The sequence below is a fragment of the Tachysurus vachellii genome, chromosome 14, assembly GCF_030014155.1.
Source record: "Tachysurus vachellii isolate PV-2020 chromosome 14, HZAU_Pvac_v1, whole genome shotgun sequence".
Classification (NCBI taxonomy): domain Eukaryota; kingdom Metazoa; phylum Chordata; class Actinopteri; order Siluriformes; family Bagridae; genus Tachysurus; species Tachysurus vachellii.
In genome coordinates this window covers 4330972-4343282 of record NC_083473.1, presented here as the reverse complement: position 1 = coordinate 4343282, position 12311 = coordinate 4330972, and positions in this window count along the sequence as shown.

Here is a 12311-nt window from a genome sequence, read left to right as displayed (position 1 = left end):
AGAGAAAGTTTTTCTGTTGTTGCTGTTATTTTGTCCTTTGGGTCCATTCACTTGTGAAGATGATGCGAATCGCTCAGACTGTGACTGAGATATTTTCAGCATGTCCTTTTGAACAAGAAAAACTCTTATTGTCTATTAAAAAGAAGTCTCCACAAGTTATACTCATACAAGTAAATATTTACACCCATTTTTAGCACTCTTTTAACCAGCTCTACCCATCATGCTTAGTGAAACTGTGACATAATAACGTTAACACGCATTACACGCTCGAAAGAAATCTGCTGTCTTTCACATACATGAACTCCCAGACTCACGATTGTATCATGTCACTATGATTGACAGGAGAGTTTGATTATCACTCTCTTAATAATATTATCACTGTTATCAGATTTAAATCAGTAGTAAGACCAGCTCTGCTGTACGGGTTAAAGACTGTAGAAGTGAGGAAAAGACATGAGGCAGAGATGGAGGTAGCAGAGATGAGGATGTTGAGGTTCTCTTTGGAGTGACGAGGATGGACAGGATTAGGAACGAGGACGTCAGAGGGACGGCTCGGGTTGGCTGTTTTGGGAACAAGGTCAGAGAGACTAGAGTGAGATGGTTTGGACATGTACAGAGGAGGGAGATGGTTATATTGGTAGAAGGATGTTGGAGATGGAGCTGCAGGTAAGAGGTCAAGAGGAAGGACAAAGAGGAGATTCAATTAATTAATTCATTCATTCATTCATTCATCTTCTACCGCTTATCCGAACTACCTCAGGTCACAGGGAGCCTGTGCCTATCTCAGGCATCATCAGGCATCAAGGCAGGATACACCCTGGACGGAGTGCCAACCCATCGCAGGGCACACACACACACACACACACACACAATCACACGCTACGGACAATTTTTCCAGAGATGCCAATCAACCTACCATGCATGTCTTTGGACCGGGGGACGAAACCGGAGTACCCGGAGGAAACCCCCGAGGCACGGGGAGAACATGCAAACTCCACACACACAAGGCGGAGGCGGGAATCGAACCCCGACCCTGGAGGTGTGAGGCAAACGTTGAAAAAAAAATTGACATTGTCTCAAAGCGGCTTTACAGAACATAAACATAGAGCAGAAGTTTAATATAAAGAATAATATAAAGATTAATATAATACTCTCTCACTCTCTCTCACTCACTCACTCATTTTCTACCGCTTATCCGATTAATATAATACAAAATTCAAAATGAATATTAGATAGATTTAGTTCACAATGTGTTTGTATTTATCCCCAATGAGCAAGTCTGAGGTGACTCAGGTGACTGTGGGGAGGAAAAACTCCCTTAGACGGTCAAGGAAGAAACCTTGAGAGGAACCAGATTCAAAGGTTCCTCATCCTCATATGGGTGACACTGGAGGGTGTGATTATAAATATACAGTCTGATAAATGTTGTATTGATGTAAAAGATCACATGGAGTTCACATCTCCTCTTTAGTATCGCAGAGTCTAACTGGAGCTGGTAGATCTCTAGATGCCTCAGGATCCTCCCAGAGTCGGCCTCGTCTCAGCGGAGGTCCAAAATCTTCATCGCACAGAAGACGATAGGAGCTGGTACAATTTCTGGATGCCTCGGGATGGGTAGAAAGAGAGAAGCAGTGGAGAGGGATTAACATACCTGCTGTTCATAAAATGTGAAAGTCTGATATAATATGGATGTGTTAAATGAGGACATGAAGGTAATTGGTGTGAGAGTAGAGGATGACGAGGATAGAGTTAGGTTAGGTTTAAACTTTCGCCGTGGTGACCCCTAACGGGAAAAGCCGAAAGTAGAAGAAGAAGAAGATCAGATTTAAATCAGAATTTGAAAAAAGCAAGCACATTAGTTTATAAAAAAAGATTTGAAGCCAAAGGGTGCTCAGCAGCAGTGTATGAACAATGTGAGTAATATACACTCACTGAGGTAGAAGAGTAGCTCTGACTGAGAAGCTCTTAGCTCCGGGTGCTAAACTAAAATCTGTATCTCTGAGAAGAAAAACGGAAAAGATGGCATATAGTTGTGGAATAATGGCACCGTGCCTAGTGATTAAAAGGAATGAAAATGGAAATGTATGGAAATGTACCACACGTGTAGCTACTTGTTTAATAACATTTAACTTACTTTTAGCTAGAACTGGATTAACCGTTTCTATTATTTCCAGTTGCTAATAGTTTCAATCATCCCATAGATAGTATAATATTAGTTAGCTTTCCTGCACCTGGTTTCAATAAGATAAGGTGCTTGTTACAGTAAGTCTATCGTCATTTCAGAGACACTTAGCATAATCACTAAACCATCACTGAAGGAACGTTATCAAGCCTGAGTTTTACGTCAATATTTGTTATTATGAGGAAGGCTCTTGAGACCCTGCCGTTAGCAAATCTAATATTGTACTCGCGTTCGATAACCTGCCTCCAGTGCTCAATAGAGAGGTGAATAGAGTTGAAGTTCACATAGTTCAGAACATAAATGTACAAAACTCCAATATACAACATGAAATCCAAGCCTGAGTCACTGAGAATTCATCACACACACACACACACACACACACACACACACACACACATAGACTTATCCAGCTTAACAGGAAATGAATGTCTTACTTACTTTGCCTCCTATCTCTGGTTCCTGCTGTGAGATATCCAAAGAAAAAAGGATAGCACAAATCGTATACTCTACTGTAGAACATGGATTATAAAAGGGTTTTAAAAAAAGCTTCTCACCCGACAGGTCACTCAAGTGTGAGTGTGGTCTGTCAGGCAAGTTTACGTTCACACACAGTCTTTGAAAAAAATTTTTTATTTGTATTAACCTTGGCGGGCACGGTGGCTTAGTCGTTAGCACGTTCGCCTCACACCTCCAGGGTTGGGGTTCGATTCCCGCCTCCGCCTTGTGTGTGTGGAGTTTGCATGTTCTCCCCGTGCCTCGGGGGTTTCCTCCGGGTACTCCGGTTTCCTCCCCCGGTCCAAAGACATGCGTGGTAGGTTGATTGGCATCTCTGGAAAATTGTCCGTAGTGTGTGATTGTGTGAGTGAATGAGTGTGTGTGTGTGTGTGCCCTGTGATGGGTTGGCACTCCGTCCAGGGTGTATCCTGCCTTGATGCCCGATGACGCCTGCGATAGGCACAGGCTCCCCGTGACCCGAGGTAGTTCGGATAAGTGGTAGAAGATGAGTGAGAGTGAGTGAGTGTATTAACCTTACGAAAGACAGTTTTATATGTCACAGAATAGTTTTTTTCTGACTCCTCTCACTGTTCTAGTCGGCAGGTAGCTGATGTAGTGGCTGTATTGCTATATCTGCTGACTTCGTAGCTCCTTTAGTTACTTTTATTTTTACAAATAGACAAATCTAATGAGGTTTTAGTGCCCTCTCTATGTGATGTCTCCATTGCTCTCAACAGCCAATCACTCATCACCTGCTATAACATTGTGTTCATTCCAGTATTTCTGCACACATAATATTGATTGAACATACAGTATTTACACTGGTTGGTGCTGTTTTTGTATATTGTCTTTTGTATAGTGTATTTTTTGTATACACTGTCTTTTTTTGTCTTTTGTCTCACACTGTGTACACCAGGTTGTACAGATGCACTTTATGTGTCTCGACTCAGACTTACAGTAAGTCCTTAGGCTCTGTCCTTGTTCTATGTAGCACCATGATCCTTGAGAAACGTTGTCTCATTTCACTGTGTAACGCAACAGCTATATATGGTTGAAATGACAATAAAAGCTTCTTGACTTGACTTGACTTGACTATTATTCCCAACCTCCAATCACAGATCACCATTTCTCTCAGCATCCAACCCCTGATCACCAATGTTTGTCCTACCTTTATTTCGTAGTTCTTCATTTTAAATGCACTTCTTGATGATAACCAATGCAGGTAATTCCGTCTCTAACCATTTCCTCCTTTTCCTTTTAATTCTCACTCTTTCTCTTTGTAAACGTGTGACATGATTTACACAATTATTCTTTGCAAATCACCAGCACCAAGTCCACCAATTGTACTCGTAATTTCTTACTGTAGACGAAATTAAACCCCTGTTATTTTTGGATGTTTTTTAATCAGGTCCTTAGGATGTGATGGTTTGGGTTGTGCCTCAGAATTATCATTAAATGTGTATTTATTGGTATTTATTGTAACCATCAAGTTGTATAGTAGTATAACCAAATACTTTTTTATGTCAGAAAAGGTAAAATTACCAAAACTTGCATGCAGCAATGTTATATCTTAGTTACAGACATCTAAGAGCAGACATTTGCATCTGTATACCATACCTACTGAGTAACAGTGCTTAATGCATCCACTAGAATAGATAGCACCATGGAACCTGATGAGTCAAGGACGCCTCGGCTTTGACCTGCCCACTAGTGGATACTGGTTTTAGTCCTCCACATGCATAAAAGGTACGCAGATGGGTGTGTAAAAAATTGGCTCACATAAAATCTGTGCTATGTGTAATTATGAAATTAGCACTACATCTGGATAAGGTTTTACAATGTTCCTGTGTCACTACATTACCGGATTAACCCCTACAACTGTGGAATTAACTCCTTTACTGTATAATTAGCACCTCTGAGAGGGCAGCCATGATGACTCGTCTCATGCATTATCATTAGCAATGAATAATGCATGATCTTGCAGCTGTTCTGCAAAATGTTCAGTGTTTGCTCATTTTACAGTCTGAGAAACCTCCAGGACTGCAGGACTATCCTGACTACCATGTGCCAGAGGACACGCAGAACCAAATATGATCTAAAAGCTGCTGTTTGGTGCCCTATTTAAACTGAGAATGTTTGAACTGAGAACTGAGAATTTTTAATCTAGAATTTTTATTTTATTTTATGAGAAAACAACAAAGCCAGATGAAAATTATTATTAATTAGTATAATTATTTTATTAAATGTTTAAAAATGTTTTTCTGCACTAGTCTGTGCTACACTACACTACACTGCATTACATTACAGTACATTAAACTACACTACACTACACTGCATTACATTACAGTACATTAAACTACACTACACTACACTACACTGCATTACATTACAGTACATTAAACTACACTACACTACACTGCATTACATTACAGTACATTAAACTACACTACACTACACTGCATTACATTACAGTACATTAAACTACACTACACTACACTACACTGCATTACATTACAGTACATTAAACTACACTACACTACACTGCATTACATTACAGTACATTACACTACACTACACTACACTACACTACATTACATTACAGTACATTACACTACACTACACTACACTACATTACATTACAGTACATTAAACTACACTACACTACACTACACTGCATTACATTACAGTACATTAAACTACACTACACTACACTACACTGCATTACATTACAGTACATTAAACTACACTACACTACACTGCATTACATTACAGTACATTAAACTACACTACACTACACTACACTACATTACATTACAGTACATTACACTACACTACACTACACTACACTGCATTACATTACAGTACATTACACTACACTACACTACACTACACTGCATTACATTACAGTACATTAAACTACACTACACTACACTGCATTACATTACACTACACTACACTACACTGCATTACATTACACTACACTACACTACACTGCATTACATTACAGTACATTAAACTACACTACACTACACTACAATAAAACTACACTATACTTCACTACACTATACTACACTACACTATACTACAATAAATCCACACTATACTTCACTACACTATACTACACTACACTATACTACACTACACTACATTACACTATACTATATTACACTACACTACACTACACTACACTACACTGCATTACATTACAGTACATTAAACCACATTATACTATACTACAATAAAACTACACTATACTTCACTACACTATACTACATTACACTATACTACAATAAAACCACACTATACTTCACTACACTATACTACACTACACTGTACTACACTATACTATACTACACTACCCTACACTATACTACACTATACTGTACTACACTACACAACACTACCCTACACTATACTACACTATACTATACTACGCTGTGCTACACTATACTACACTACACTGTACTATACTACACTGTACTACCCTACACTATACTGCACTACGCTACATTACACTATACTACACTATACTATACTACACTATGCTACACTACATTACACTATACTACACAATACTATACTATACTACACTACACTATACTAGACTACACTATACTACACTACACTATACTACACTATGCTACACTACACTATACTACACTACACTATACTACACTACACTATACTACACTATACTACACTACACTATACTACACTACACTATACTACACTATACTACACTACACTATACTACACTACACTATACTACACTATACTACACTATACTACACTACATTACACTATACTATATTACACTACACTACACTACACTACACTGCATTACATTACAGTACATTAAACCGCACTATACTATACTACAATAAAACTACACTATACTTCACTACACTATACTACATTACACTATACTACAATAAAACCACACTATACTTCACTACACTATACTACACTACACTGTACTACACTATACTACACTATACTATACTACACTACCCTACACTATACTACACTATACTACACTATACTATGCTACACTATACTACACTATACTATACTATGCTATGCTACACTATACTACACTACACTACACTGTACTATACTACACTATACTACACTACACTATACTATGCTACACTATACTACACTATACTATACTACGCTGTGCTACACTATACTACACTACACTGTACTATACTACACTGTACTACCCTACACTATACTGCACTACGCTACATTACACTATACTACACTGTACTACCCTACACTATACTGCACTACGCTACATTACACTATACTACACTATGCTACAATACATTACACTATACTACACAATACTATACTACACTACACTACATTATACTAGACTACACTATACTACACTACACTATACTACACCATGCTACACTACACTACACTATACTAGACTACACTATACTACACTACACTATACTACACTACACTATACTTTACTACTCTATACTACACAACATTATGCTACACTACACTATACTACACTATACTATACTACACTATACTACATTACACTATACTACACTACATTACACTAGAGTTAATTACACTAAACTATACTTCATTCCCCTACACTGCACTACAGTCATTAATGTCAGTTGCCATGTTACAGTTGTTGTTGTTGTTGTTGTTGTTGTTATAATTACTAGTATCTGAATCAGTCTAGAACACTGCAGGTGTGGTGGTGAGCACCACCAGTGATGCACATTAAGTACCCATGTAACGCAGTCCAATATAATCAAACAGTTCATCTGAAAACCCTGATGGATTTTAAACTACATCGCTTTGCAGTGTCAAGTCAGAGCAGGCATCAGAGCTCAGCAGGAGGCTACACAACCAGCAGCGGGAGAAGACACTTTACAGCTATTTCTGCATGAGATTTACTCGGATATGTATTGCGTTGGGTTTCATCACTACGTCGAAGTGCCCTAGAGTCTTAGTCCGTCCCAGTGAACAGACGAATAAAATAGAGCAGCTCCCAAGATGGAGCTGTCAGCGTGTGATGAGAACAGCCAATGGCCGATCAGCCACAGACCCCAAGTTTTATCGCTGCATGAGAAATGATGTCAAATACTACATTTATCCTCTGTAGCCTGACTTATTTTTAAATGTCAAGACTAAAAATGTCTGTAACAACCCAGAAATGACTGCATTTAAAGAGTGATTAACGTCAGCTTCGTTTGGTTTTCGCTGCTCGCGTTCACTTCACTTAACAAAGAGCTTAATGCAGCTCCCAGGGCACAGGGGTGCGTGGTTGGCATTTGCGTGGTTGCAGTTTCTGCCAATAAATGGACTGGTGGTCCTTGGGGATTTTGTCTTTACAAAATAGACTGCATTTGATTTAATGAACAGATATTTATTCTTTTATTTTGTTTATTTATTTATTTTACTATAATAAAGCTTGTGCCCTGGTGGCCTAAAGTACTAAATTTAAAATATATAGTGCTGAATTAACTCGTACAGTGCTGAATAAGTTGTAGGATGTGAGGGATGCGGTAGCCTAGTGGTTAAGGTGTTGTCCTACCGATTGGAAGGTTGTAGGTTCTAATTGCAGGTCCATTTTAATGAATTCCTTTAGAACAGCTGAGTTAATGCCTACAGTGCTGAATTAACACACAATTACCTCTTACGTTAATAAATTCACACCTGTAGTACTGAATGAAGACTGAAATGGCACAGAAATGTCTGTAATTATGAATTAACATGTAAAGTGCTGAATTAACACCTGCAGGACTAAGTTTGATACTATTGTAGTTAATGTCTTCTTTCAGTCCTGAATTTACTCTTACGCTACTGAATTCACACAATTAACTCATTCAGTGCTGAATTAACATACGTTGTGTTGGTTTACTGTACTGAATGAAACCTGAACTACCGCTGAAGTATTGTCTATAGTGCTGAATTAACATTTACATCACTGAATTAACACCTGCACTACCGAATCATTTTTTCTGTAACCCTAAATTCACTCTCACACTACTGAATTAACAGCTATAGTACTGAAACTACTTAAACAGTGCTGAAATAATCCTCACTCTCACTCTCACTCATTTTCTACCGCTTATCCGAACTACCTCGGGTCACGGGGAGCCTGTGTGAGGCGAAGCTCACGGTGTGAGGCAAACGTGCTAACCACTAAGCCACCGTGCCCCCATTAGTGTCCAGATATCATTTAATTACTGTATGTCTTTACTTCAACAGTGTACAGAGGAATAAATTACTATATAAGGATATAATAATTCAGTGCCGTCAAAGTTTATTCAACGTTACCCGTAGTTTTGAATCAACATGGTGAGATTTTCAGAAGTTACTACTGAAAAAGTTTCATGAATAAAAGTGGTTAAAAACTATATGCAGTTCAACACTTGAATTCAATACTCACAATTTTACTTAATTCCAAAGGTGTTAATTCAGTACTATATAAATGAATCAGGTTGTGTATGAAATAATTTAGCCCCTTAAAAGTGAACTCGGTGACTTCAGCACACTGTTAGAGTAAATGCAGTATATAAATGCACTATAGGTTTCAATTCAGTAGTGTGAGAGTGTATTCCAAACTGTAAGAAGACAACAATTCAGTACCTTACCAGTGAATTATATTGTGTACAAAGATAATTTAGCCCTTTAAAGTGAATTCAGTACTGTAAGGGTTAATTTAGCATTGTAAGGATTATTTCGGGGGGGCACGGTAGCTTAGTGGTTAGCACGTTCGCCTCACACCTCCAGGGTAGTTCGGGTTCGATTCCCACCTCCGCCTTGTGTGTGTGTGGAGTTTGCATGTTCTCCCCGTGCCTCGGGGGTTTCCTCCGGGTACTCCGGTTTCCTCCCCCGGTCCAAAGACATGCATGGTAGGTTGATTGGCATCTCTGGAAAATTGTCCGTAGTGTGTGAGTGAATGAGAGTGTGTGTGTGCCCTGTGATGGGTTGGCACTCCGTCCAGGGTGTATCCTGCCTTGATGCCCGATGACACCTGAGATAGGCACAGGCTCCCCGTGACCCGAGGTAGTTCAGATGTATGGACACTAATGAAGGAAATTCTGTAGATGTTCATCTTCATTTGTTGGTGTTTGTAGGTGCAGAAGTTACTGTACAAAAAAACAGAGATGTTTAAGGACGAATACAACGCTGAACACTGATCATCTTCTTTATCACAACGGTGAGTCGACGTTTTTTTTGCACGTACACAGAAGTGTTAAAAATGTAACCAGCCCGACTTTTATCAAACACAATCTGTCTGATACACATATGATTTAATAATGCAGGAGACTGACTGAGATTCTCGCCTAGATTAAACTCACACACTTCAAAAATACGACTCCCTCCCGAGTGTTACATCAGCTTCACAGCCCACTCACTCTCTTCTTGTTTATCCCACACTTTAAAATCCATTTGCATGCTCTAAACTCGGGGAGAAAATATAAATAAACATCTTACCTTAAAGCCCCTCTGACGTGGAAAGCATCCACTACATTACGGTTCCCAGAATAATTTCAGAGCGTCGCGGTGTGTCGAGCACGCAGGAGTTTACATCCTGTTAATGTGTTGTGCGTTTTGTTTTTTATAGCATGCTTCATGTGTTGTGTAAATCACACCTCACTTCCCCTAAACAGAAAAGCAACACAAACCTTAACAGGGTTCATTATGGGAAGCTATTATGTCTCGATTTAGGCCATAAAACTTTAGAACAGCCATTAATTCCACGCTTCACAAGTTCAGTTTTCAGCTGTGCTTGCGTCTTTGGTGTAGGGTTATTTATTTGACATTATTTAGGCAGGATTGGTGGAAATATTATTATTATTTTTAGTATTATTACTGTGCCGTGAGTGGCATTTGGGACAGAGCCCAGATTTGTAACAGTCCTTAATAAGGTGCAGTGACCGGTGCTTTTCTGATCTATGTCTAGGGTTGATGTGCGTCTGCACTTGAATTTGGAGCAAAGCCCAAATTTGTAACGGTAATGTGAGGTGATATTCCAATCCAGTGATTTAGTCTAAGTTTGTAAAAAGCCTTATTAGGGAACTATTTCTGAACTATTTTCTATTAGGGAACCGTGTCCTTATGAGAGCACTACGTGTGATGCGCAAATTAATTTGCAAAGGTAATGTGAGGTGATGTTCCAATCCAGTGCCAGAGCTTGTGCTGTAAAAGCCATTGCTAGGCCACTGTGTTCTGTGTTATTCCAAACCAAGCCTAGAAGTAATGAGTGCTTGCATTTGTGTTTGGGACAAGGTCCAGATTTCAACCGGTTATCAGAGGTGATGTCGTAATTCGGTGATGGAGCCCAGTTTTGTAAAAGTGACGTGACATGATGTGATATACGGCTAAGTACGGTGGCCCGTACTCAGAATTCGTTCTCTGCATTTAACCCATCCAAAATGCACACACACAGCAGAGAACACACACACACACCGTGAACACACACCCGGAGCAGTGGGCAGCCATTTATGCTGCGGTGCCCGGGGAGCAGTTGGGGGGGTTCGGTGCCTTGCTCAAGGGCACCTCAGTCGTGGTATTGCCAGCCCGAGACTCGAACCCACAACCTTAGGGTTGGTAGTGAAACTTTCTAACCATTAGACCATGACTTCCCCGTGGGTAAAAGGTCTTATGAGGGCACAGAGAGTGGTCCGATTTCAATCCAAGTGTAGGGTTGATGTGCTTGTATTTGTGGCAAGGCACAAAATTGCAAAGGTAATGAGAGGCAACGTTCCAATCCAATCACAGAGTCTTGGTTTTAAAAGCCCTTACAACGGTATTAAGGTCTGAGACTTACAGCTCAATCCTGAGGGTAATGAATGCTTGCATTTGTGTTTGGGACAAGGCCCAGATTTGCAAAGGTAATAAAAGGTGATGTTTAAATTCGCTGATAAAGCCTAGGTTTTAAGGGGGGCACGGTGGCTTAGTGGTTAGCACGTTCGCCTCACACCTCCAGGGTTGGGGTTCGATTCCTGCCTCCACCTTGTGTGTGTGGAGTTTGCATGTTCTCCCCGTGCCTCGGGGGTTTCCTCCGGGTACTCCGGTTTCCTCCCCCGGTCCAAAGACATGCATGGTAGGTTGATTGGCATCTCTGGAAAATTGTCCCTAGTGTGTGATTGTGTGAGTGAATGAGTGTGTGTGTGTACCCTGTGATGGGTTGGCACTCCGTCCAGGGTGTATCCTGCCTTGATGCCCGGTGACGCCTGAGACAGGCACAGGCTCCCCGTGACCCGAGGTAGTTCGGATAAGCGGTAGAAAATGAGTGAATGAATGAGCCTAGGTTTTATAAAAAGTCTTAATAGGACTCTGTTAGTGGAGCTATTTCAGTCCATGTCTAAGCTTGATGTGTGTTTGCGTTTGTGATTGGGACAAGGCCCAGATTTGCAAAAATAATGAGAGGTGTTGTTCCAATCCCATGTTAAAGTCTGCATTTGCAGCAGAACATACAAGGACACTGTGGTCTGTGTTATTCCAATCCAAGTCTAAGGTTAATGACTGTTTGTATTTGTTTTTGGGAAAAGGCCCAGATTTGTGATGTTGTACACGCTAAATCTGGGTTTCTAAAGGCTTTTACAAGGGCACAGTGAGTGGTGCTATTTCAGTCCAAGCCTAG